The 27,059-nt window shown below is 35.2% G+C and overlaps 1 long non-coding RNA gene across 1 annotated transcript; it reads left to right on the top strand.

Annotated features, from left to right (window-relative positions):
• Positions 1-1,688: 1,688 nt before the first annotated feature.
• LOC118355235 (uncharacterized) lies at positions 1,689-25,299 on the top strand. The gene is made up of 2 exons (XR_004817300.2): positions 1,689-2,114; positions 25,158-25,299. It is a non-coding gene; the product is annotated as an uncharacterized LOC118355235 (long non-coding RNA).
• Positions 25,300-27,059: the final 1,760 nt, after the last annotated feature.

Genomic DNA, 27,059 nt, shown 5'->3' with positions numbered 1-27,059 from the left:
CTGGTAAATTTTTTTTTCCAGAAGGAAACTTCTTCCATTTTCCTACCTTGAAGAAATAATCCTGCCAGTCAACATCTCTGAGCTAAAGGAGGAAGGGGATTAGGGTTTTACCATTCAGAATGTAGAAGTTATTTAAGCCCCATTTAGGCATGGGTGTGGCTGTAAGTCCAGAGTCTCTCTACTTGACCTCTCCAGAGAGTAATCTTCTGGTCTTCTCAAGTAAAGGAGCGACATCCATCAGCTGTGCAGGATTTGGAAGAAGGCGTGTCAATTACTTCAAATATTGACTCATAATCTTGTTTTCCTCTCCATCTGCATCTATCTCCAAACCTTGAGGCTTTTGGCATTGAAGCATCAATCCATCTAATTCTAGTTTCAACTCTCAAAGAACTACTGATTCAAATTCCACGTATCCATCTGCTGTCTGTTTTAAAAGCATAGTTGCAATTATCTACTTACTCTCTATCCTTATCCCCCCTATACATTAATAGTTATTTTAATTCCACTAGATTGATAAAACAGTTGTTTTAATCATTTGGGTTTGATTTTTGGTGTATTTAACCTATAGTATCTAACTAGAAACTCTCCTGAATCATTTTTCCCCACAATCCAATTACTTTTCACAAAGGATGTGTTAAAAATAGAATTTTCTTCATCTCATATCATTGTGCAAAGGTAAGTGAAAGTTATGAAAGGAAAAATGCTAATACTAGAGATAAGAAGGCTAGGTTTCATAAACTTAATACATTAAAGATGGAAATCACTAGGCCTACTAGAAGCTGTATCTCTTTAAGTTCAATCTGATACTTACTGGCTTAGAGCCAGTTGAACACATGACTAGGTATAAAGTATAAAGATAAATTTAAAAGATATGTCTTAAATGCCAAAAAGGTGTTTCTGAAAATGGTGTTTCATGGATAAAATGTAATTCAGGAATTTACAATGGAAATCTTTCTATAGTAATAAGTCTATCCCTAGGCTTTAGGGAATTTGAATTCCAGAAAAATCCAGTAACATAAGCACAAACCTATAGAAGTCTCCAAGCAATTTTTGGGCCACCCTTTGAAATTTAAGAGCCATAAAGAAATAGCTATTTGATTAGAAAGGCTATAAAGTCTTTAGTAACCTCAGAGTTCTCTGATATTTTCTGGAACTCTTTTGGCCTATTCACTTTCTTTTTCAACTGTACTATGACTCCTTTTTATCAAAGCTTGTTTTTACTTAAAAAAAATTATTATTCATGTCATACGACACTGAAAGCATGAATCAATGCTCTATCTCCTGCCCTTTCTGAAAAACAATCAGGTGTGCTTGAACAGAGAAAATATTTGAGGAAACAAGAAATCAATGTGGCATAAGAGAAAGAGTTAAATATCAGAGGTTGAAAATAATAATTCTCCTTGCCAAAATCCCACTAAATAACAAAACACAAATCACAGTGATCTTGGAAGCCAGAAGATGATGGAGCAATATATTTAAAATTCTAAGGGAAATAAATTTCTAACTTAGAATTCTATACCTAGTCTTATAATCAATTAAGTGTGAGAGTTAAATAGAGGTATTTTCACATATATCAAGTCTCAGAATAGTTACTTCCAATGCACCCTTTCTCAGAAGTTGCTCTCTGAAAGCAAGGGAATAAATCAGGAAAGCAGAAATCATGGAACATGAAAAAAAAAAATCCAAAAACAGAGAAAAGGAGCAGAAATTTCTAAGAATGAGAGGAGAGGGAAGTCCTAAAACTAATCTAACAAGGAGACAGGCAGATCAAATCAGAGCTAAGAGAGAGAACACTCCAGGAGGGAAGCTAAAAGACAAAGTCAAACAAACTAACAAATGAGCACGTTAAAAATCTGAGTGAATGATTATCGAAGTTTTCAAAGTTCAGTGAAAGTGTTTGGAATGACTACATGAAAGGTGCATAGAAACCTAAGCAACAAAATAATTGTCGACTATCTCCAAGGGAAATGGAAAATTACGTTTTCATGTAATTTGAAGTATACATGAACTTTGAAAATATCATTTCAAATGTAATTTGAAAAAGAAAAAATGAAATATGATCAGAGAGTACTATGCAGTTCAGCTGTGAATGATACATCCATCGTCAGGACAAGGTAAGTGCTGAATTTTCATCCTATCAAAAATTGTGCGAGAGCTGAATTGGGAGGAGGAGTTGAGAGAGAAATGTGTGAAAATGTGCGAGACAGGGTTTTTCCATTTGATGTTTTAAAGAGAAGTAAAAGATAGTCTCATCTTCCACAAAAGAAACTTAATAGATTATTCTTCAATGTTTAAACTGAAGAGTACTTTATAAAATTTGGAAGACATCTCAGAAGAAACAGAATTGAAAGTGAGTTGCCCTGGTAGATAGGAACCAGGGACGAGGTAGCATTGGGCATGAGATTGCTAACTTGTCTCATATATGCTTTGTCATTTTATTTTACATTTTAAAGCACATTGCTGATATTTTTTCGATGAATAGGGACCAGGAGTTGAGACACCTAGATGTAAATCTTTGCCCTGGTCTGGTTATTCAGTAGCACAAACAGGTTCCCTGGATCTCCTGAACTACACTCCTAAAATTCCAGGGCAGTTTTTAGAACAAAATAATCTCCAAGTATTCCCTCCAATATACACTTTGTCACTGTGGCAGGTCTTGAGCATATTTTCTGAACCCAGAAAACCCCCAAATTCTTGACAAGTCACAGCATGACTGCATCTTCTCCACATTCCAAGGACTCTAAAGATTTGTGCTCAGCTGGACTCCCACCCCGTAGGCCTTTAAATGGATTCTGCAGAGGCTGAGTAGTGCCTAAAGTATCCTATAACCTTTAGGAGATTTCCCAGATAAGAAGGGGGAATTTCCAAGGGAGCTATAGATTTCCTAGGATTTTAGAGACTCAAGTCTCAAGTTTCAGTATAAATGTCCTTGTGACAATTCTGAGTGACCAAGAGAAGAGATGGCTGTACATGCCCAAACCCAGGAGGATGAGAGGTCACACTCCCTCCTGGCATGGTGTATCTATCGGAATAAGGACAGAAGAGCGTGATTTTCTTCTTAACTGGGGTTTATATCTATGTATCTAACGATTGTTTTTACAAAAAAATTAAAACCTTTTTACACACTTTAAAAGACTGAATATATTTGTCTAATTATTTTTAAAGCTAGCACTTTTGGAAATTTATATATAAATTAAATAGAAACAGAAGATTGTTTAAAGCAAATGGTGTCTGGCATTGTGTTTTAGCACATCTCTGTTTTTCTGTGTCTCATCACAGTTGCTATTTACAAAGCAAACTGCACCTCCTTAACATTTCTCACTCTGAAAGCCAGATCCACATTCTTTTCTTATCAGAGGCTAGTCCCCTGCACTCAACTTAATGTTCAACTAAAGTAACTCAGACTCATTTTACTTATTTAAAATGCTTTCCTTCTCTGAGAAAAGACTTTGTACATTGAGCTGTGCTGAAAACACATTTTATTTAGCTGTGTATAGATGTTTTATGTTTATAAACACACATAATTACAATCGCCAGCCTATTTGAGCTACTTACAAATGGATACAGCAACTACCTGCAAACTACCTTCCAGTTTGAAAGTAAGTAATCTCCTGTTAACTCAAATTACCAAAAAGGATGTGATCATATATATGTCAATTTATATCCATATATAATGAATCCTAGAATTTAAAAATATTAGTTGAATCTTTGGGCGAGATTTCAAATTAAGAGTTCATTCCTAGTTATTCCAATGGAGGTGATCATTTTCCCTCTTCAGCTATTTACTGGGTTTTTAATTATTTAGAATCTTAGTATAACCTTTTTAAAAAAACAAAAAACAAAAAAACAAAAAACAAAAAACAAAAAACCTTTAACCATAGCAGCCTACACGGAGTTTCGTGGTTTAGATTTTGGGCTGGTATTCCTGGTCCATCAAGGATAGAATCCTAAGCCAAAATGGAACTATGTGGAGGCTTCTGATGTCATCTTTAGACATTAACTCCATTATTTCCCCACACCAAAATAAAATAAGATAAAATAAAATAAAAATAAGTAAAATAAAATAAAAATAAGTAATATAAAATAAAAATAAATATTTTTGTTTTGAGGCAGAATTTACATTGAAAACAATGTACAAATCTTAGTTGTATAGTCCAATGAATTTTGACATATGTATATACCCTTGTAACCAGTATCTGTGTCAAGGTATAGAACATATCTATCCCACTAGAAAATTTCTCCATGCCCTTTTCCAATCAATAGCCCTCTTTTACCCCAGAGTCAACTTTCCTGATTTCTATCACCATATATTAGTTTTGCATACTCTGTACATGAACTCCATACAAATAAAATTATAAAGTCCATACTCTTTGATGTCTGGCTTGTTTTGATCAATATAACATTTCTGAGAGAAACATAAGAAAGACCTGACACTTGGCAAAAGCGAAATAAAAATGGCCTTTCTTTAAAGATGGTATAATTCTGTGTGTAAAAATCTTGAGGCATCAGGTAAAAATGCCTATAACTACTATGAGGCTTAGCAAGTTCAAGGGATTCCAGGCCACTTTGTAAAAATCATTGTATCTTAAAAAAACAAACAAACAAACAAACAAAAAACCCCAGCATTTCATTTTATTTTATTTTTAAAAGTAATCTCTCTTCCCCATATGGGGTTAGAACTCATGACTCCAAGATCCAGTGTCACATGCTTACTGAGCCAGCCAGGCGCCCCCTAAAAATCATTGTATCTTAAATGCCTTTTGAATAACTTTATAGTTGATTAATTAAGAAATCATTTCTAGAATAGAAGTATCCTTGAGCAAATATAGGTCCAGAGATACCTCACTCCAAAATGGACATAATTAATGAGGTGAAGAAAAAGACCTAAAATATCCCTAAAACCTATCAACCAATCAAAACGTTTTTAAAAAAGAAACTACTAGGTAATACATAGGAGAAAACTGTTAACTCTGATATTTATCATTTGTCCTCCTCTTGAGAAATTTCTCACTTATATAAATCCTTATTTCTCTGTGAATATAATTTTTTGGGAAGATTTTATTTATTTAGTAAGTTAGACTGCAAGTGGGGGGAGGGGCAGAGAGAGGAGAGAAAATCCCTAGCAGACTTCACTCTCAGAACAGAGGCCTACACAGGGCTTGATCTCATGACCTGAGTTGAAATCAAGAGTCAATCGGAGAAGGACAAACATATGGTTTCATTCATTCGGGGAATATAAAAAATAGTGAAAGGGATTAAAGGGGAAAGGAGAGAAAATGAGTTGGAAAAATCAGAGAGGGAGACAGAACATGAGAGACTCCTAACTCTGGAAAACAACCAAGAGGTAGTGGAAGGGGAGGTGGGCGGGGGGGATGGGGTGACTGGGTGACAGGCACTGAGAGGGGCACTTGACCACTTGACGGGATGAGCACTGGGTGTTATACTATATGTTGGCAAACCGATCTTCAATAAAAAAATACACATAAAAAAAAGAGTCAGACATTTAAATGACTGAGCTACCTGGGTGCCCCTGTAAATATAAACTTAAAAATTTTGTTGCAAAGTATTTTATAAAGTATGAGCAATTGTAAATGGGACTTTGTGTTTCTATTCTGTGGTTATATATATAAGGAAAGATTATTTATGAGTAAAGAATTAAATAAAAACATTTAAGGGCACCTGACTAGCTCTGTCAGAAAAGCATGACTTTTGATCTTTGGGTCATGAGTTGAAGCCCCAAGTTGGTTGTAGAAATTGCATAAATAAATAAAAAGCTTTAAAGAAAATTTAAAAAAAATAAATGAAAACATTTAAATTATCTTAAAAACTGAACTACCTCTGCATACTCAGCATGCGTGTGTGCATGCATATATGCAAATGTTCCACATCTTTAGAAAGCAGTAATACAGAGAATAACTGGCCAAATAAAACAAAGACAAGCTTTAAACAGATGTAATCAATTAAGTAAAGTTGAAAGGCTGATTGTGAACTATGCACTAAACAAGATTACCAATTTGCTCATCTACACCTAATTGAATGAATGTAGAAGATGATTGTAGATATGTTTGAGATTTCCATATTCTAGACACTATGCTAAAGACTTCACATTCCTTATCTCATTAAACTCCACAAAAACTGAAGTAGGTAATATTGTCCCCTTTTTATAGATGAGAAATCAAGGCTTACAGAGTTTAGGTAACATCCCCAAAGTTACACAATAAGTAAAAAAAAAAAAAAAACAAGATTTAAGCCAAGAGCTCAGGCTCATGCCCTGACACACCGACACCCCCGTGCTTCTTCCTACATATAAGCCAATATTTTCTACTTCCTTTTTGATCATCCCTTAAGTGCAGAGAAAAATTGTTATATATAAGAAAATTCCTTAAGTGTCTTAATAGCAATGAAATAAGTACTCAAACTATGTAAGAGCAATGTGATGTACAGATTAAATTCTCTCAAACAATGTATATGTGCATGTGTACATAGTGTGTGTGTGCATGAATGCACATGTGTGTAGCTGTGTATATTCTGTTTCTATAGGTACCATTGTCCAGAAAAATACTTTAAAGAGAGGTGCTTAGCGGTAGAGTGGAAAACAATGATTAACTCTATGTAACTATTGCATAATTTCAGTGAGTGCTGTAAACATTTGTTCTTCTTGTTTAAAAAAATCTAATACGTTAATACCTCTTAACATAGGCATATATGTTTTGGAAGAATGTTATTTCTGTAGAAATACATAAATATTTAATTCTTTCTACACACAGAAAGATGTTTAAAGAAACGCCTTTTAATTATTATTCATCTGTGATTTTAGTCTTCAGGACATGATGGCAATTGAGGAAATTTGAGGAGTTTAATTGCAGAGTTCTATAAATCCTTAGCTTTAGGTAGATTCACATTTGTAATGAAATATGACCTGAGGTGAACTTCAAAATAATTAGTAATATTTCAACCCAATATTGAGTAAAAGATGATTTTTTAAATAAAAGCATAATTTTCTTCAGCATATCTTATAGAATCAATGAAGCATAATTACATTAAAAGTCACACAATTAAAAGGCCTAAGAAACTGTAAGTAAATTGCTTTATTACTTAATCCCTTTTAAGTAGGAATGATATTTAGTTATTTATCCAATCATAGTGATGTATGTATTTTGTTAAGTCAGGGATAACATTTTAAAGTACATAAAATTCACATATCTTTATTAATAAAAATATTTTTTTTTTCTGACTGGAACAACATAGCCCATTTTAAATGCTTTCCAAAACAGAACTTTAAAAATATCAACAGTACCAACTGTTATCAGGCAAGAGAAAATAATAATTTGAGTACAGGGAATTTTAATGCCCCCCTAAACAGAAATGAATTCTCCAATACAACAGATACAAATTATCATAAGTTAAAATTTCCTGAAGGTGGCAGCATGCTAAGCAAATCTCTCCTCAACCTTTACAGCTAGTTGTACTTATTCGTGAATGATTACTTTTGCTAGTTAAAATGGCTAGTAAAATTATAAACCATTATTAATTATGAAAACAACATAGTTATCATCGTCATCATTATAGTGACTTGATCTCTGAAGGATTCCTACTTAAAGTATAGCCTGTGCTTTCAAATATATTTTATCTCAATATAAAAATCTTCATGAAGACTTTTTATATCTATGAAGATTTCTGTTTCCTGATTCATTATATTAAGTTTATTACTAATACATATCAGCAAAGTGATGAAGTGACAGAGATACATTTCAAAATTCTGATTTCCAACTTTGAGTCATTTTCTTATCAGAAAGTTTTTAATTATTTCTAATGCCAATTCTTTCTTCACATTTCTTGAAATTGGAGCAAAATAATCATGATGAATATTAAGACTGATTCTTAAAACAAACATTGGACCAATAAATCAAGAGGGAAATTCTAATTTAAACATTGAATTTTAAAGTACTTGTTCTATTCAATTCATTTTAAAATAAGAACCCATAAAGGTTTTTTACATGCCAATAAAATACTATTCGTTGACATACTTTTGAAGCTATAATGCTCTCTCTATACAGATGGTTATGGCTGTTATCATTATTTTTAAAAGGCAAGTTTCCTGACCTATACTTTGTGAGTAGGGACTCTTATAGGAAGAAAGAGTTCATTATCATGCCAATCATGCCATCGCTGATTAAATACTCCATCAAAGATCAAAGTCCCCTCAAGGGAAATGTTAGTCTGTAGGAATAACTGAAACATAGAGTTCATTAATAAGAATCACATAATCTCCAGATCTTTCCATTTATCCCCAGTCAGGTGTACCTAACTTCTTCCACACTCCTACAATTCCTGAGGAGGGAACAAACATATTCTCAGTAATAACAGTCATTAATCTTATACCATCTCATTCATCAACAGAGCCCCTCTAGGTGTAGGTATTTTTCTTTTAAAATGAGATGTGTTTCTCCATCCTTCAACATTTATTGGTTGATTTCCAGTCACTTGTTCGTTATTCCATATCTAAACACGTGGATAAATTCTTTTTTTGTAAGATTTTATTTATTCATGAGACAGAGAGAGAGAGAGAGAGAATGGCAGAGACAGGCAGAGGGAGAAGCAGGCCCTAAGCAGGGAGCCCTACACGGGGCTGGATACCAGGACTCTAGGATCACGCCTCAGGCGAACGCAGGCGCTAAAACCGCTGAGCCTCCCAGGGATCCCCTAAATGTCTAAATTCTAAAGTGTTTGTCAGTAATCTCCTATCTAAAATTCAATATCAGCTTATTATGTTTACTAAATTAGATTGCCATGTAATCAAATGTTATTTTAGAAAACCAATGACGCCTTTTGTGTCAAAGGCACAAAGTCCTGGTGTTTCTTTGCAGATGGTAATGTGCAAGCCAACTAATCCATATACAACCATGTGATTTAGCAAAGCGGAAGCCCCTGGAAGTCCCATCCAATGTCTGCAACTTTCTTTCTTTAGACTTTCCCCAACCAGAGTCTCCCCACTCCCCATCTCTATTGCATTTTTATGTCTTCCTTCATTCTGTTTCTTTCCTTTACTCTTCTGCATATCATTTTTCTTTCTTCCACTTATTTATTTTTTCTTTCTTCAGCTTTGTTCCTTCCCTTTTCAGTCTCTGAGTATTTGAGCCTACTGTATATTAGGGATTTTCCTGGGGTGTTTTCCGAAGGCTGAGGAAAAGTACCAGGACTCGACTTGAAGTCACAGAAGCAACAACAGCAAGACCCTGGATGGTGATGGGCAATGGCTGGAGTGATGATTTATCTAGATGTTATTGAGTATGGGCAAAATAGAACACAGGGACAAGGAAAGGTCTATGTAATCTACTGATAAATTGAAAACCAAAAATTTCCAACATATTCATCCCATACACCTGGGTTTTTTTTGTATATTTGGGACCAGCAAGTTAAAAATTCCTGGAAGATTTGGTCTAAATTCTTCAGCTAGTATTGAAGACTAGCTATTACACCCAGCAAGCACATTACAGATATAGATGAAGAAGTATGTCTGTATACTGTATATCTGGGCTCCTTTATTTTACACTTTGCTAAATAGGGCTTGAAAAGAGAAAATTTATGAAAAAGAATGGGAAAGCTATTTTAACTGAAACTGGATCACTTAAGGATGAGTGATATAATAGAAAGAAGTATAAAAAAGAAAAAAAGTGTGATTGTAGCATGGGGAACTTGAAAGAAATAAGATAGAAACAGAAGTTGAAATATAAGAAACAATGGAAATGTTCACATAAGCAATTAACAACTGCCTTGGAAAAGAGAGGGCATAGGCAAGAAAAAATAATAATTGGGATTACAATGTTTGGGAATGACAAGAAGAAGGAGAAATGTGTAGAGGCCAAAAAAAAAAAAATCTTGGTGATCAAAGTCTTAAGGGGAAAATAAATTTGGAAAGTAACATGGAGGAAGAAGCAGTAAGATTTTGCCACCAATTGAAAAAAAAAAAAGGTCTGGTCACATCATCTGCCAAATGAATCCACATTTGGACATTTGAGGAGAAAAGAAATTCAGTAACTGTCGAGCAAGGAGTCAGTTTTGCCATAAACCAAGTAGAGTGAAAAACACTGATTCTAATCAACAAGCTGATTTCACACCAAGCATAAAAGGGCAACAGATACACAATTTAATGATCACTAAAAGCAGAGATGACACTAATTGTATTTTAAACTCTCCCTAATCTCATGGAATGTGACAGTAAGTGAATTGTGGACAGCATCAAGCTCATTTCTGGTGCTCAACTGAAGTCACACAATATAAAAACAAAGTTAGCAGGAAAGAATGTGTGTTATTATTCCATACTAGCTACCTAGAAATTTTAGGTGCTCTGCATTTGAGACATATTTGCTTCCTGATCCCTCCTGCAAAATAAAGTTATATATGCAATTCTTTGCCAAAGTGAACAGGGAAAGAGAGACAGGGCATAGTCACCCTCAGTGCGCCTCCCTCCTCCTTTGCCCCTGGCACAACATGGCTAGTCACACCAAAGACGCAGTGCCCAGAGTCTCCACCCACTATCAAATTTCCTATTAGAAACTGACTCTCCTCTATGGACTTCCAGTACAAGGAAATGAGGACACAAGAATGTAATGTAAACTCTTAGTTTCTGCAATTGGTGAATAATAGTTGATGTTAATTATTACTTGTGCAGCCCATGATGCTTGACCTCTTCAGGTATAGCTGTGGCGTCAAAGGAATTCCATTCACATAAAGGCCTCCAGGTTTTTAGATAGGGTGGGTAAACACTGGAGCTTATTGCCAGGTTTTCCTGTGGCTGAGTCAGAAGACCAGAGATAGGGCTGGTTTTGTTTTTTTGTTTTGTTTTTCTTTTCCTTCAAATCTTATGAAAAGAGCCTTAAAATGATCTTTCTAGACGGAGAAGAGTAAGTATAGATGCCTTTGGACAACACAAAAACAGAAACTTGAGTGTAGGAGAAGGACTTCACAGTGTATTTTGCTCACCTGCTTTCTTTAGGCAGTTCTAAGGGGATTTAAATAGTTCTTTATAAAAGCAAAACTGTAAGAATCTCTGTTCAGACTCATAGGGAAAGTTTAATTACTTTTTAAATGAACATATAATATAAATATGGTGTAGCTATGATGCCTATGAAAAGTACACCTATCACAGGCATATGGCTTAATGAATTTTTATCAGGTAACTACATCTTGTGTAACTAGCTCTCTGATCATGATCTAGAACATCAGGGCCCTCCATCACTGACTTCAACTGTGACTACTAGGGACACCTGGAGAGCTCAGTGGTTGAGCACCTGCCTTTGGCTCAGGGCATGATCCGCCATCCAGAATCGAGTCCCGCATCAGGCTCCTTGCAGGGAGCTTCTCCTCCTGCCTATGTCTCCTCCTCTCTCTCTGTGCCCCTCATGAATAAATAAAAATCTTTAAAAAAAACACCTGACTACTAGCTTGAATTCTAACAGCATAGTTTTGTCTCCTTTTTGTTTTTAAGCTTTTGTCTATTTACTTTAAATAAATGAAATAATGCTGTATGTTCTTTCTGTATCTGGCTCCTTCCACCCAATATTATGTTTCTATGATTCATTCATGTGTTTGGGGGTATTATTGATTAATTATTCTCTTTGCTGTATAGTATTTCACTATATGAATACACTGTAATATATTATCCATTCTGTTATTGATGGACATTTGAGCCATTTCTAATTTGGGGATATTATGCATAGTAGTTCCTCCACAAACATTCCCATATTTCTTTCAGTGCATATATTCATTCATTTATGACAGATATATATCAAAGAGGTGGAATTCATAAACTATAGGGTAGGTACATGTTCATTTGTTTTAGTAGATAGCACCCAACAATTTTCCAAAGTGTTTCTACCAATTTACTTTCCAACTGTAATGTGTGAGAGTTCCAATTGCTCTACATTTTTGACAACTCTCAATATTTCCTGTCTTTTTATTTTATCCTTTCTGATGGATGACCATGGGGTTTAGAGCTGTACTCTAATGCTTGTTGAGGAGTCTTGGACACAGTTCTCACTAATTGTAGCTATAAATGATGTATTTGGGTCCCATATCCCACCTTGGTATATAGCATCTTTTTTGGTAATTAAAAATAAATAGATTTTTAAAGGAATCTACCCAACAAACCAACTTTATCAATCAACGAAGTCTCTGAGAAATAATTGAGGGGTCGATTCTTCAATCACACTGAATAAATCTGCACTTTCAAGGACATATTTTTTTCAAGTGATTTCATTTTTCTACCTAATCATTTTACTTTTAATCAGTCTAATTCTCTGTTCTTTTAGAGATTTATCCAGGATGCTTTGATGATTTCCAAAGCTGAAAAAGGACTCGTTAAGAAACTTGTTCTAATTAAAATACTATTCATTATTACTACCTGATATTTACTGTGATAATTATCAATGGCGCAAAATTAATAAAATAGAGTCCTTTTTTCAGCAATTCACTAGTTAAAGAGAAAGATAGTGAAGATAGTAATAGCTAACATTCTTTGAGTGTATGCATTTCCCACATATTGTCATTTAATCCTTACAGCAAACATTGGAGTAGATTCTCTTACTGTTGTAGATGAGGAACATGTAGCCAGCAATGTGGAGAAATTTTCTGAGTAGCAGTGACATAGAAATGGAGTCAAACCCAGGAAATCTGCTTCAAGAGTACGCTTTTAATCATTATACCATCTTGTAACTGTAACAAAAGACAGAATAGGATATGTGCTTAAAAATAGGGCTAACAAGGGATCCCTGGGTGGCGCAGCGGGTTGGCGCCTGCCTTTGGCCTAGGGCACGATCCTGGAGACCCAGGATCGATTCCCACGTCGGGCTCCCGGTACATGGAGCCTGCTTCTCTCTGCCTGTGTCTCTGCCTCTCTTTCTCTCTCTGTGACTATCATAAATAAATAAAAATCAAAAAAATATTAAAAAAAAAATAGGGCTAACAAAAGTTACAGGAGAGGTACAAGTGGGAGAGATCAATTCTGACTATGGAAGTAGGGAGTTTCATGAAAATGGCATCAAATGAGCTGGGTTTTTAAGATTAGGTAGTACTTTTAAGGGAAAAAAATGTGAAAAAATAGGACTTTATGCAGTGAGAACAACACAGACTCTAAATTCCTTGGGGGAAGGCAATGTGTTTTGTTACTGTAAACCTAAGAGACTAGATAAAGGTCTGTAAGTCAGCTGATATTGAATGAGTGCTGAAATTTAGGGCATTCTGGGTCCTGGATACATCCCATAGACCCATTTAAGTGGTCAGTGGTCAGTGAATGAATAAATAAAGGGGTGAAGAGCATATTCAGGAAAGCAGTATTTGGGGTCAGTGTAACCAAAGTAGAGCAACTCAGCCTAAGATTTAAAATTTATCATTCCAGGGGCATCTAGGTAGCTTAGTAGATTAAGCATTGAACTCTTGGTTTTGGTTCAGGTCTTGATCTCAGCTGGTGGGATAGAGCCCCACATCAATGCTCATCCTCAGTGTGGAGTCTGCTATAGATTCTCTCTCGCTCTCTTTACCCCTCTCCCCACTCACACTTGCTGTCTTTCTCTCTCTCTCTCAATAAATAAATAAAATCTTTAAAAAATATGTATCATTCCTTATAATTTATTTTCTACTATAAGGTCAGATCTTTAATTGAAGCAACTTGTTTCAAAATTCTGGGAGTAGCTTTGTTAAAGGATCATTAAACTAGATCAAATTTTAAATTCCTTTCAGTAGTGTAATTGTCACTATTTAGGAAAAGTTATTTTCCTAAAACTGATTAAGAAATCACTGACCTAAAATATTACTTTAGGTTTAAGGAAAGAAACAAATGTAACATATGCTTCAAAAATAAATATTGAATGGGTGTTAAATAAGATGAATAATTAAGCAAATAGTGGCTAAGTAAAGATATTTTAAAATTAGTATTCCATAACTATTTGAAAAATATTTATCTTTGCTCATAAAGAATCATAACTTGTAACAAGCTTGAGATGACATGTTACATCCATAGGAATGCCAAAAATATTTTCAGTTATGGTGACAGCTATGTCATGGTGAAATGGGCTCAAGAAAACAGTTAGTAGCTTTTTATAAATCATGCAATGCTTTGGGGAACAATATATTTTAAGAATCATAAAGAAATTCGTATCACAGTTACTCCATTTCTGGAAAGTTATTCATTTATTCATTCAGCAGATTTTTATTGGATATCCATGCTAGGAGCCTAAAACATGGATATTATCAATATATATTCCCTTCCTTCAAAAAGCTAATATATCAACTAAGGGCAGACTTGTTAAAAACAATAAAGTATTACCTTTTAGTTTAATAATGGCTTCTATAAGGTGTATTACAGGGGGAAAGAGAAAACTAAGAACAGATTATCCTAAGGAAGCCATTTGAAACAGCAAAGAGAAATTCAAGGAGCTGTTAAGGAGATACTTGTAATAACAAAAAATTAAAGGGGGAAAAAACGTCAAAAACCCGAAATATATTTGGTTTAATGAGATAGTTTAAAGAATTCTGATAAGGATAAACTATGACAATACCTTTAAAAATAAAATAAATAAATATCATATTTACTAAAAATATCACGTAAAAGATTTATACAATATGATTACGATATGTAAAAATACATAGATAAAGATAATGGATGAAAATTGATAAGTTCAACTAAGGAGCATTTTAATTAAGAAATAGCATTTGATATCACTGCTTTTCTCTCCAATAAAAGGAATACTACTTATTCGATAGTTTCTGGAAAATTGAAAAGAAAACCTAATCAGATTATAGAATTAAAGAGTCTGTCTAAATATTAAGGTAAAACTGATGTGTTAAATTGCAGAATGTCAAGGCAACTTAAAATTGTCTTTGTACCGTATCTTCCAAGTTCAAAATTCTTCTCAGTTATTACCATTATAAACAAAGTACTCCTGTTAAATAAGTGAGTGTTGATCCGTAGCTATCTCCAAATTTTTCAGGTGAGAAAAATGAAACCAATTACTTCAGTGATATATCATTTGCAGAATACAGGAGCAAAGGCCTCTTTATCTCAAGTCAATAATGATTTCCAGTGGGCTCACTCATCTCAATCAAAACTGTTAAATGTAACTTTTTATTTATCTGCTCAACTTTAAATATGAAGCACTGTGTTTTTTCTGCCAGTGGTTATAGCACTGTAAGTCACTCTGGAAGCCTAACTATGATTCTGCTTTGTATAAAGTGGAGAGACACAAAATTCCGAAAATAAATCTGAGCTAGTAAAACTTCTCAAGAAGATAATATTCCATGAGGTTTTATTTTCAATCTATAGTCACACAACCCATTTTCACGATCAAAGCAAGGGAACTCTCAGAATTACAGTATAATCAGATCAACTTTTCACCAATGACCTCTGCTGTTATTAGCTGGAATAATACTGTAAGACTTCACAAAATTATAGCTGAAAATGCTTGTAACTAATTGCACTTCTGAATTAAATAATGTTTGGGTGGTGCCTTTTTTCCTCCAAAGGTATTTGTAGCTGTACCAATAAACCCAATGGGTAGAATTTGACCTCTTACTCATAACTTTGAAAACAAATGTCCCATGTACTTGTTAGGCAATTATAACAATTATTTTGGCCTCTGCTTTTAAGCAAATATTGTATAAAAGAAAGTTGTTACATATTTTAATGTTTCCATTAAAAAAAAACTCTTTAACTCTGTAAAAGTTAGAAAAGAAAGTTATATTTTCAAATAAAATTGATTTTTAATTTCTCAAAGAAAACTACCTTACATGGTTAATAATTTGACTTTGCATAGTCTAATCAGGAAACTGAAACAAACTTCTTTATTTAGAAAGAATTACTAATTCTAAGTTTTGAGACTATCCAATTTTCAAGTATTATGTGTATCTATGCTATTATAAAGCCAAACTTGTGAGACAGAAATCATAACATTAATACTTTTCTTATTCTTTAAAAATAATGACTACTAAGAAAAGTAATAATGATACTAATGTTATATTTCATATTAATGTTCATCCTTATGATCTCAGAATGTTTATATATTCAGTATCTCATGATTGTCTTTTTCTCTGTTAACTTGTGTACCCACTCCCAAGTCTATATTTTAATTAGTTTTAATTAGGGCAGATTAATAAATCCCATCTTGTTCATGGGAACCAACTGATTCAGAATGAATCTTCCCTAATTGTTTTGTGTTCACATGGGTGTTCACCTTGGCTCCTCTCCAAGCTTCCAGCCAAGGGAAAAAATTACCTTTCCACGCCCAACTAAAAACAGAGTCAAAGAATAATTCCTTTGGTGAGCAGCGTCACTGAATAAGCAGTTTTAGCGTGGTGTGTGTGTATTTTTTTAAATGAAGATCTGTGTGTAGATTAATTCGACAAAGTAATTTTCACCTAGAATACCAGATCCTGCTGTTGCTTTTTTTTTTTCTCACATTCTGAAATATATAATGTTTATTCCCAAGTTCTTTAATATCCCAAAGGACATGTTTTTTTCCTGGATGAAACAGTTTTCTTAAAAAGCAAACTGGAATCTTTTCCCAGCCTGTGTTCTGTGTCTTTCACCTCTAACCCTCCAAAATAACATCTTTTGATACCATCATCTTTGTTGCTGTTCTAAATGAGAGTGGTTTTGCGTCCTTTTTTTTTTTTCCAGAAGATAAATATTAGTGCTCCACTTAAAAAAAAAAAAAAAAATCTTGGGAAGCGTGGGTGGCTCAGCGATTGAGCATCTGCCTTTGGCTCAGGGCGTGATCCAGGTCCCGGGATTGAGTCTCACATAGGACTTCCTGCTGGGAGCCTGCTTCTCCCTCTGCCTCTGTCTCTGCTTCTCTCTCTCTGTTTCTTATGAGTAAATAATATATTTTAAAAAAAATCTTGACTGCATTATGACACAGAACTTACATAATTTCTTGCCTTTCTGATAATAAAAGTCCAGAATCTGTACTTGTTTGGTTTGACCTGGAGAAGTATCCAAGCCCTCCAGAGGGGATGGGTCCAAGCTTCCTATGCCCAAGATTGCTTTGCTTTAGGAAAGCAACATATATTGAGTGGCCATAGAAAAGAGAAAAATCTCTATGAGCTGAGTTGGTATGTTAGAGGGTGATGAAGCAGCTTTCATAGAATAATGAGGACTCATTGGTGAGGTATTAGAGCCTCCTGTTTTTCTTGAAACCCACCTCCAGAAGTAACAACCCCTCCTTCTCTCCAATGTGATGAATCAGACAATACTCTCGTCTCAGGAGTAGTTTCCAGAGTAGTGGCTGCCAAAGCACTCCACTTGAGGGCTGATAAACACTTCTTGAAAATGGTGATGATGACAGACTGGGTGGGTTTTTGTGATACAGCTTTTGAGAGAAGGATTCTAGATGCAGGATTTGTGAGAAGAGCTGAAGAAAATAATATGCGTGGATACAGGAACACAAACAGAAATTTTAAAAGAGTTCTGTCTTCCACAAAGCCGTAAAATTTAGTTTTGACCCGGAAAATAAATTATTTCCTCTCATGTTAAGGTATTCTGACTTAAGAGAAACATATAAATAGCAAGTAACTATGCCATTTGTATTCTTTCAGAGTTTGGTGGAGCTGCATAATCTTGCAACAAAAATGTGGTGGTTTTTATCAACTAGTCTCCAGTTTCTGAGAATTTCCCCATTTTATAATGTCAGCCAGCTAAGAAAACTAGGTCTCTTTAACTTTCTTTAGGCTACACCAAGATCTCAATCAAACTGGGTAGGCTTCTGTTTTATTTTTCACAGATACAGTAAGTGCAAGCTTGCATATGTAAGGTCACAAAATTCACACCCTATTATGAATGAATCTCAGGGAACATTTTAAACAGCAGAGTACATCTATCCATTTTCCTTAACCACATTTTTCTTCCCTTATTTAATGTCTTTTTACAGTAAATTCTTTATTAAAAAGAGAGACACATAAATCTTCTAATACCCCACTTTAAGGGTATATAAATGATGCTTTCTAACTGCATCTCTTAATATAAAGTAAACTTTGTACCCAAACACCTCTTTCTTCCTTCCTTCCTTCTTTTCTTCCTTCCATGCTTTCTTTCTTTTACACACTGTTTTCCTTTATTTAGGAAAACAATCCACAAGTATTAATTAAGCACTTTCCATGCATTATTCTCTGATAATAATTTCTTCCTTCTTTGAAAACATATTAAGTTACAACATGAAAAACTCTGTGAAAGACAAGTAAGCCCAATCTTTTTCTTCTAGGAGCTTTACATTTGAGTATGTGTATCTGTGTGCACACTGAACACGCATGTTTAAGAGCTTGTGTAAGAGAGAGGTGAATACTTAGGGGGAAACATGTAAACAATCAACTGCAATTCAAGTCAGCATGAAAATAGCCATTGAGGTATCTCAGATGTGTTCCTTCTGATTGTAAGACATACCCAAAAGATCAATGAAGGGAGGCAGTCTCTGGGCCTGAAGATGGAAGCCAGATGCTAAAGTGATGGGCAGACAATGAGGTGGAGGCAGCAGCTCTAGGGAGTGCTGGGGGATGGTGATGACCCTGGGGGAGGATGCGGAGTTGCCTCACAGTAATTTAGCACATTTCCATTTGCTTTTATCTATGGGAATTGAATGTCTCCAAGAGATGACCTTGATGACCACACATCATATCAAGTTAATCCAAGTGCGCATTAGGCTTGAATGAGTTGGATTTCATTTCTCTCAGAAAGTAGCCTCTCATCTATGACTGGCTCCTTCTGTAGCTTAGAGTTTTGCATTTAGTTTAGACTTTGAGAAGATAATATTTTGGACGTGGTTTGAGCATTTAATTTTATGTACTTTTAAATCTTCATTAAGGGAAGCCTAGGTGGCTTAGTTGGTTAAGCGCTTGCTTTTGGCTCAGGTCATGATCTTAGGGTCCTGGGATCAAGCCCTACATTGGGCTCCTTGCTCAGTGGGGAGTCTGCTTCTCCCTCTCCCTTAGCTTCTACTCTCTCTCTCAAATAAATAAAATCTTAAAAAAAAATCAAAGCTAAAAATATTTAATCCAGAAATGTTTTTAAAGATGTTTATTTATTTTAGAAGGAGAGAGAATGTGCATGAGCTGGGGGAGGGCAGAAGGAGAAGGAGAGTCAGAGGGAGAAGCAGACTCATGGCTCAATGAGGAGCCAGACTTGGGACTGGATGCTAAGATCATCACTGGAGCTTAAAGCAAGAGTCAGAGGTTCAACCAACTAAACTACCCAGATGCTCCTCCAGAAATCTTCAAGTGGATTTCCCAGGATTGTTTTTTTGGGGCAGAATGTAAAAGAGATTTCCTTGAACTCTGTGGATTCTCAACATCACTTTCTCCATATCATCTTCCTTATTTTTTGATAACATTTTTTCTGAAAGGACTAAAAATCATTTATTTCACTGATTTACTCACTTATACAGTACATATGATTGCATACTGTATTCTGAACACTGTGTGAGAACTCAAGGAGTTTAAAGAGTTTTGGTGTTTTGGTTTTTTACTGTTGTTTTGTCTTGTCTTGCTTTTTAGGGAAAATTAATGCCTAAAACCTAAAAGGGACAAATGCTCTGTCAGAAGTCCAGAGCATTTCAGGGGCCTATAGAAAGAGTATTTACTGTCTGTCTAGAGAATCTGAAAGGATTCCAGAGTTCAGTCCAAGATGACTCTTTGAAGATACGAAGTAGTCAAGCAGAGGGAGGAAAATGTAAAAAGCATATGAACTTAAAAGATAATATTAAAATCTGTGAGAAACTGAGTATGACAGAAAAATGTAACCATTTTAAGATAATGTTTGCTGACTGAATAGATATGAAAATAACTATTCTTCCCAAGTTTCAACTTTCTAGATTGAATAAAGATTCATAGATTTCATTATATTAAGCCTTCTTTCCCATATAAATAATTTTTATGATTCTATTCTCTTTTTTCTCAACATTCTTAGAATATTTGTACATGTTATGTATTCAACAGAACTCAACACTGCAATAAAGCCCATACATAGTTTAAGAGTAGAATATTCACAATGAAATTCTCCAAATATTCTTCCATATTTATCATGGAGTTACTAATTGATTTCTGATGTTATTCTAAAAATTAGAAACAAATTTATCCTAGAAGAAACAATAAACCTGAGGTTCATTCATGACTAATAAGCCTAATCTCTGATAACCATATGATCTGAATGGCAGATTATTTGCTCACTAGTATAACATCGTCCTGACCTGTCTATAGACTCTTTCCGCTATACTATGAAACCCTATGGTTTTATGTACTATAAAACCTGAAGTAATTATCTACTGGCTTCATGTACCATTCCATATTAGTCGAATCTGTGGTTCAAAGAGGACAAGTGACTCTTTCCTTTGATCTTTTCTTGTAGCCAGCAATGGCTGGACTACTCGGGAAGATTCACAAGAATCTTATTTGTTATTTAAAGTAACTATAATCCAATGGTGTTAAGGAACTGAATGTGACCAAAGTTTAAGTTAATATGAACTAACAAAATAGAGTCTTGAATCTAGCATGACTTTTACCTTGATGTCATATTAATACCATTATCTATCAAAGTTTTTTAAAATATGTTTTTTTTTATTTGGTGGACAGATGGGTGGAGTTGATGACAAGGTTTGTTTCTTATTTTGTTTTGGTGTTTATATATTATAGATCTTGGTGACTTGGCAACAGAAATTTGATGATAAATTCCTGTTTACCTGGTTTAAGGTACATAGTAGTCTTCCCTGTCAAGATTTTACAAAAGATCTTTTCAGAGACAGCAGCTACAATACAACTTCTTTTACTCCATAGTCAGTTAGTTCTGTTCACACCCAAGCCTAGGACTCAATAGGTCATCCTGGAATCTACACGGGCTTTATAGTCATTTGGAATTTTATTTGAATACCATCTGTCTCATTTCATTCATTCAGCAAATATCTTGAGTATCCATTTTATGCCAATTCTCACTTGGATTCTGGGTATAAATGGTTCAAAAAGAATACAAGTTTGTTGTTCTTATAGAGCTTAAGCCCTGCAATTTTAACCTCTTTGATTAAACTTCCTATAACTGTTATTAGGAGTTTAAGATATGTTATGTAAAGTACTGAAACAACTTATGTCAAGTGTTCAGAAAGTACTTCAGTTTCTAGGGAGAATGGTATCCTCCTACCAAACATGGTGATGCCTAACCATGGTTACACAAAGCATTTCCAATCTGGTGTTCCACTCCTTGAGTCTCATCAAAGGCTAAGTTGATAAAATAAAGTATTGATCTTTATGACATCAGCCTCAAAGATTAGGGGCTTACACACTGAGCTGGTTTGCCTATAAGATCCCTCGTTATTAATTTGTCATTAATGAATTCATTTATTTATTTTTTTTAACAAGCTAGATGTCTAGCCACACATCAGAGGTAATTTCCTTTTGAAGTGTTCTATTGTATAATGGATCACTCAAAAAAAGTAAGTCTGGCACTATCTCAAATTTGGGGGGAGAAAATGGGCTATTTTTGTCAATTGTCTGGGTCTGCTTCACAGAGAGGATGAGAGAGTAAGACTCTGATCTAATGACATTGAAGTTCCCTTATACTTTTTTGGTTCTATTTCCTTTAACTGCCTAACACATACTCTTTAAGTTGCAAAGAATACCCCTCATTTGGAATGCTGTGTTCATTCACATATTTGATAATTTTATAATATATTTTTTAAATTGACTGCTTCTAAATAAATGAACAAAAATGTAGAAGGTTCTTTACTTTGGTTTCCCCTTGTCATAATTTCTCCCGTTTATCTGTGCACATACACGTCAGTGTGTGTATAAATGTGTGGCAGTAAGTAACGGGCCAGTTGAAACATTTTAAAGAAAATTTATGTGGGAAAGGCACAAGTGATAAGAGCAAACTACCACTGTTCTTCTTTCTTGCTCTGTGTGTTGAGGAAAATTTCCATCTCTTCCTATAATGGCTATCAGGCTACAGACTAAGATTTATGGCTCTAATCTCAACCTTGAACACTTAAAACTAATAGGCAGGAAAATTTTGGTTATGATATTAGCTCAAATACAACTCAAATTACTTAGGGCAAATTTATTGGCTCACATAATACCAAAAAAATATAGAGGTTGATTTGTCTTGGATCCAGGGAATCCAGTGACCTGATCAGTAAGTACTCTGTCAACTTTTCTCTTTTCCTTTCCCTTCCGCTTCTTACCCTTCTTATCTCCTGCTCCCTACATACACCCCACCTTCTCCCACCACTCATTTTCTGTGCTGTCTTTGCTGTTAGCATTATTGTCTGAGCAGACACTCCCCATGTAGGCCTACACTGAACCAGGAAGAGTAGCCCCATCTGAACAACATGTTCAACAACCCAGGACTAGCAGATGTCTAGAAGAAAAAAAAAAAAAAAAAAAAACAAAGCTATTCATTATTCTAATTCCCTAAACCATTCACTCATAATCCATTTTTAGATGCATTTGATAAGACAAAGCAAAAAGTTAACTGAAGAGTCATGTCCTACTCTCTTAAGTGATAAATGTACCATTTCAGAAAAAAAAAAAAAATTTAAGCATTTGGCCAAGAATCTATTTTCAAGAGGCTGTTTCTCAAAGGTTCGGAATTACAAAGCAGAGAAGAAATCTCCTTTTTCTTTAAAAAACAAAAATTACCATTTGAAATGAAAATGCCTAATCAGATTTTCCTGTCAAATCATCTCAGTCTTAAAATGAAATATTATGAAAACAAAACAACAACAACAAACAGGCAGGATTTGAAGAATACAGAGCTTTAAATTATTTGTTATATTTCCTATTTCAGTTGGTCAATCAGTCATTGAATATTCATGAGCCCTATTAACCTTTTCTCTGCTAGGCATTTAGGAAATGTATGTGATAGAACACAGACTTTACCTTTATGACTTCACAGTTTAACTTGGAAACAGGTTAAGAGGTAATCATGTAACAGAATGTGTTAGGTATTATAATAGATATGAATATTGGAACACTAGCTCTTCCTAGGAAGTTAGGAAAGCCTGCAAAGAGAAGCCATTTGAGACACATTTTATTTTATGTTTAATTAATTTATTTAATTCAATTTAATTAATATATTGTGTATTATTGGTTTCAGAGGTAGAAGTTAGTGATTCATCACTTGCATATAACATCCAGTGCCCATTCCATCAAGTGCCCTCCTTAATGCCCATCCTCACTTATGTCCCCCTGCCCCTAGCAACCTTCAGTTTGTTTCCCAGAGTTAAGAGTCTCGTTCAGTTTGCCTCCCTCTCTGTTTTCATCTTATTTTTCCTTCCCTTCCCCTATGTTCATCTGTTTTGTTTCTTAAATTCCACCTATGAGTGAAATCATATAATTGTTTTTCTCTGACTGACTTATTTCACTTAGAATAATACCTTCTACTTCCATGCATATCATCACAAATGGCAAAATTTCATTCTTTTTTGATGGCTGAGAAATATTCCAGTAATATATATATAACGTCTTTATCCATTCATCTGTTGATAGGCATCTGGGCTCTTTTCATACTTTGGCTATTGTAGACATTGCAGCTATAAACATTGGGGTGCATGTGCCCCTTCAATCACTATGTTTGTATCCTTTGGATAAATCCCAGTAGTACAATTGCTGGGTCATAGGGTAGCTCTATTTTTAACTTTTTGAGGAACCTCCATACTATCTTCCAGAATGGCTGCACCAGTTTGCATTCCTACCAACAGTGTAAGAGGGTTCCCCATTCTCCACATCCTCACCAACATTTGTGGTTTCCTGAGTTGTTAATTTTAGTCATTCTGACAGGTATGAGGTGGTATCTCATTGTGGTTTTGACTTGTATTTCCCTGATGCCGAGTGATGTTGAGCATTTCTTCATGTCTTTGCTGGCCATTTGTATGTCTTTGAGATGCATTTTAAAGAATAAGAAAGAATTTGTCAGGCTAAGAAAGGAGACAGAGGCTAAGGGAAGACATCCCAAGAAGATAATACCATGAGAGCAAATTAACATGAGTGAAAGGGTTTTCTGGAGCATTTGGAGACAGGATAAGTAGTTCAGAGGAGTACATGCTGGATATTGGGCTAAAAGGAAAGTTTCAGTCAGATCTACAGACTTTTATTTTGAATTTTTAGTTTAATTCCAGTTAGTTAACATACAGCGTTATATTAGTTTCAGGTGTACAATATAGCAATTCAACACTTCCAGACAATACCCGGTGCTCATCACAACTGTCCTCCTTAATCTCTATTCCTGATTTCACCTCTGGTAACTAGCAGCTTGTTCTCTTTCAATAACAGTCTGATTCTTGCAGATCTGAACACTTTAGGCAGCAAGTGAAGAACAATATTCTTCTAGCTAGCAATCTTTCTCTGGTCACTAGTTTATAGAAATACAATCTCACTTAAGTATGCATATGGGCAGCACACTGGGCCACTATACATATGATTAAGATCCACAGTTGTCACTTTCAACTCATTTTTCTCAGGGTATAAGAGCAGGACAACATAGAAGGGGTTTGGTGCAGCTTCAGTCACTAGCTCTGTTACATAGGGACCCTGTCTGTTTTCATAAAAGCCGCACTTCTCAGCCATCCTATATATTCTCTCTAAAAGATGTACATGTGGTTTTAATTGACCGAGAAAACATTCAAACTCCGTTTCAGCTAATCAACACCTTGAAATGACTATCTAGTAGGGTAAATGGCCTGAGCATCCCTCAATATGAATCTTTGTTATATTTGTTTTGTTGGTTCTTGTTTCCCAGCTGTTATGAGAGAACCTCTTGTCCCTACAAAATTTATCCTGTATGCCAGCTGTCTAGAACAATTATGTTCTAGTTAGAAACTACAGAATGCTCTTGCATGCTCATGAACATGTTCACTCAAACATTCCATGACATCTACCATTTTCTTCCTCTCCACCCTTCTGGTGATATTTGTTCCAATGGGCACAGGTGCTCAGAGATGAATGCTCATACAGAGTTATCATCATCTGCCACATACTACCATCTCCTCCTGGAATCCTCAAACTGTAGATGTTCTAATCGGTTCCACAAGAAGGGTAATCAGACCTTTTATTTCCAACTGGGAACCATGTATTGGTACTGCTGGTAGTCAGTGTTTGTAGGCTTTCATGAAAATATCATTTCTGTTTTACAGGAGCACTTCCTTTTCCAGTGGAACCAGGCACACACTGAAGTCAAGAGACAAATCGATATGATGAACAACATAGTATATTTATGATCATGCCTTCCCCTCTGACAACCAATGTTTTGTTTCCTGGATAAAGTTATCTTCCTGATTCTCAGTGACATTCTCTCCTAAGTCGTTCACCAATCCCTCATGCATACCTGAGTTTCTAGTGGGCTCATCTCATACATACCAAGCTCAGAGGCACACAGGTGAGGAAGAGATGGAAGACTTTCCTGACCTAAAAAAAAAAAAAAAAAAAAAGACTTTCCTGACCTTCAAGTCATGCTTTCTGCATGTTGTCAGCTGTTACTTTAGGGAAAACCCACAGAAACAGAGGACACATTTTTAAAGACCTTATTTATTTATTTATTTGTTTATTTATTTGAGAGAGAGAGAGCGCAAGCGAGAGAGAAAAAAGAGACAGCAGGAGCAGGGGGAAGGGGGAGAGGGAGAGGGAAAAGCATTGATTGATGTAGGGCTCAATCCTAGGACCCTGGGATCATGACTTGAGCCAAAGGCACACATTTAACCAACTGAGTCACCCAGGTGCCCATGAGGACACATTTTATGTAGCTATGTATTTATTCGCTGCAATTACCAAATGCTATATGAAAAAAAAAAAAACAATGCTCTAGAAGCTCTAAAATATTTCCCTTTATTATCCTGTGAAACTTAGAAAAATAATGGAGCAAAGTTACTTATAAAAGGTTACAATGATAATCATTATGTGGTGAGGAGGAGAGAGGTACAAACTTCATGTACAGGAGAGACAAGCAGAAAGAAAGAAAAAAGAAAAAGATAGAAAGAAAAGAAAGAAAAGAAGAAAAGAAAAGAAAACAAAAGAAAACAAAAGAAAACAAAAGAAAAGAAAAGAAAAGAAAAGAAAAGAAAAGAAAAGAAAAGAAAGAAAAGAAAAGAAAAGAAAAGAAAAGAAAAGAAAGAAAAGAAAAGAAAAGAAAAGAAATAAGAATAGTTTGGCCCAGGAACAAAGCCTTGGTTCTGGGAGAGTGAAACATGCACAACTGAGAACAGTATGGTGTGTGTCACTCAGAATTTGTCCTGGTTGCCTGTGCCTGAGATTTAGGAAGACAGTGATACAAAAATCTTCACCTTTGAAAGATACAATGCATAGTTAGTTTGATACCCCTCCAAAGTAAAAGAGAATGACATTCTCTTTTCTTCTCCCTAGATAGCCATTTTGTGGGATCCAACTCTTTCCAGTGGGAGAGTGGGGGTTTTCTGTGGAAGGGCAGTGGCACACATGGCATCATCCAAACTGTTTATGGACACTTTGATGAAATCCTCCAAGAAATCTCAGAAACACTTGGAAGGGTGGTCTTTTTTGTGACCTAGGGGATTGAATTATGCAGTAGATTAATCACCATTAAAAAAAAAACAACTATTTATCCACCCTCTATTCCCCTAGACTGTCCTTCATTGCTTCTCTATAGTTTGTTTACCAATTTGGGTGCATAACTATAACCTCTGGCTCATTTCTTGGGTGGTTCACTACTTCCTTAGAAAAGCTTCTAAGTAGATCACACTGAGAACTACACCCATTACTCTTTGTGCATGTTCAATTCATTATGAACTCAACAATTAGACAAAAGCTCCTCATTGGCTGCAGAAACCAAACTTTGGACTTCACTAATGCAGCAACAGCTTTTTATTCTCACACACTGCATCCCTACAAACTTCGATTTCCCACTGTTGGATTTAGCTCTTAATTGGCCTAAGAGCACTAAGCCGCCACCTTGAGTCATAAGAAGTCAAGCATGTCGAGATTCTCACTGGACTGACTCCATCCTTACCTTACCCCTTCCCCTCAACTTCTTTCACCACCTTACCCCTCGCCCCATCTATTCCTCT

The sequence above is a fragment of the Canis lupus genome, chromosome 7 (assembly GCF_003254725.2).
Source record: "Canis lupus dingo isolate Sandy chromosome 7, ASM325472v2, whole genome shotgun sequence".
Taxonomy (NCBI): Eukaryota; Metazoa; Chordata; class Mammalia; order Carnivora; family Canidae; genus Canis; species Canis lupus.
The sequence above is the reverse complement of the archived record's forward strand: the minus strand, read 5'-3'. Positions and strand labels throughout refer to the sequence as shown.